We start from the raw sequence: 2285 nt of genomic DNA on the forward strand, positions 1-2285 counted from the left end.
GTCAACTCGATATTCCTTCTTCAATATCTCATGAGCATATGATCAATGTGGGAAATCAGCTTCCACTCACGTGCCCATCGGAGATCCGATAGTGATGGAGTATGGTATGTCCACCGGATGAGGATTCCGTAATTTCATTTGTTGTCGGGTGGTGGTGAATGGGTCGATCCGTGGTGAGTGGAGAGATGGGTAGAAGATGGGGAAATGGTGTTATCCGATTTGAAGGGGATTGCCGAAGAAGAATTTGAATATCTTTTTTGTGGATTGTGTTATTGGGATTCCCCGCTTTATTTTACGGATTCTACAGAGGAGGGTGGTTATGGATCACGCTACTATTCTTTGGTTTTGCATCCTTTGAGAGGTTTCATGAGACATGAGACTACGGCTTTTTGGCGTATGGGATTTATAAGACTGATTTACGGGAGAATGATCGTGAATGTTGCATTTGTTGATGTTGGGCATGCTAGTATGCGAGTTTTGTATTCTTTGGGTTTAAGAAAGGGCGGTTGAAGGTTTTGGCTCATTCTTTTGATTCAAATCTTGGTGGTAGGGATTTTGATGAAGTGTTGTTCCAAAGATTTTGTGGGGAAGTTTAAGGGTGAGTATAAGATTGATGTCAACGAATGCTCGAGCTTGTCTTTGGACTTCGTGAGCCGCTTGTGAGAAGTTGAAGAAAATGTTGAGTGCAAATCCGAGGAGGCTCCTTTGAATATCGAAAGCTTGATGGATGAGAAAGATGTGAGGGTTTCATCAAGAGGGATGAGTTTGAGAATATAAGCATTCCTATTCCGAGCGGTGAAGGGTTCCTTTGGAGAAGGCTATCGCAGATTGAAATCGATGATGGAGAATATACATTGATTGAGGTGGTTGGTTCAGTTCACGTGTTCCCCGCTATCATTAGGATTTTGATCGAAGTTTTTTGAAGGAACCGGCGGACTATGAATGCCGATGAGTGTGTTGCCCGGTTGTGCTCTTCAATGTCGCTATACTCAGTCCCACATTTAAAGTTAGAGAGTTTCGTCGTCAATGAGAGCTTCCCTTCTCGATTGCCTTGTCCTGAAAGGGGACTGCATCGATTCCCAGAATGGAGCGGCCGCAGATCAACCACAAAGCACTATTGTCTTCCCCAAGGAAATATCATTCCTAGCACAAAGTCTCTAACATTTTACGAGATCATCAACTTTTACAAGTTGATGTGATGATGTATCGACGCTGGGTTTGCAAGTTCCTCCAAAGATCAGCACTTACACGATTGGTCCATTCCAATCAACAAAAGATGAACGAGCTAAACTAAAAGTGAAAGTTAAGCTGAACCTACATGGGATTGTAGCTATTGAGTCTGCCACACTTATGGAAGAGGAAGTCGAGGCACCAGTCATGAAGGAGCCAATGAAGATGGGTACTGATGAGACTCCAAGTGAAGTGGCTCCTGTTGAAACCGGCGAACGTGATGTAAGCATGGAAGACTTTAAGAGTGCTGGAGATGCTTCCGGAGTTGAAAATGGTGCTGCTGAATCTGGAGACAAGCCTGGGCAGATGGAAACAGATGCTAAGGTTGAGGCTCCAAAACGGAAGGTGAAAAAAACTAATGTTCCAATTTCTGAGTTGGTGTATGGAGGAATGGCAGCAGTTGATCTGCAGAAAGCTGTAGAGAAGGAGTTTGAGATGGCCCTACAAGACAGGGTCATGGAAGAAACAAAAGACAAGCTACAGCTGATTGTTCATCAGGAAGAAGTATGGCTCTTGCGGTGCCTAAGTGAATTACTGGCTACCGTGATATTGATGAAAGTTTATAATAGTCCAATTGTTTAGTTATGTTGAGGAATTTTAATAACAAATAATAGTAGGCTCGGAGGGTTGCCGGGAAGACAGAGTGGAGCAAAAGGAATGGAGAATAACAAGATCAGAATGGGGGTTTGATGAGGATGATTCCTACAATTGTTCTTCATGCCCAGTCCGTGGATGTGTGGACGAGCATGTTAGTTGCATTTACAGGTCATTTTATCCTTTGTTTTCGTTCATTGACAAAGGCCTTGCCAACTCTCGACATTAGTACAATCCTCGGTGGGTAAAAAGGTATTCTTTGTTGCAACTTCGATTGTGACGATGGTAGTGACAATGGTGGGTGGTGACGATGGGTAAATAATGAAATGATGGTGTTGTTTTGGTGGTACTGATCGGTGGTTCTGGTTTGAGAAAGTGGTGACAGTTATGCTAATCGATGGAAGGTGATGGTGGTGTAGACAACTGATTGAGTGATGGAAGGTGCTAGCGGTGATTAGAGA

At 43.5% G+C, this 2285-nt stretch overlaps 1 pseudogene; it reads left to right on the top strand.

Annotated features, from left to right (window-relative positions):
• The first annotated feature begins 204 nt into the window (after window positions 1–204).
• On the top strand, window positions 205–1812 carry LOC147477741 (heat shock 70 kDa protein 14 pseudogene; annotated as a pseudogene).
• The last annotated feature ends 473 nt before the right edge of the window (window positions 1813–2285 follow it).

Source organism: Coptis chinensis, chromosome 9, assembly GCF_015680905.1.
Source record: "Coptis chinensis isolate HL-2020 chromosome 9, ASM1568090v1, whole genome shotgun sequence".
NCBI lineage: Eukaryota > Viridiplantae > Streptophyta > Magnoliopsida > Ranunculales > Ranunculaceae > Coptis > Coptis chinensis.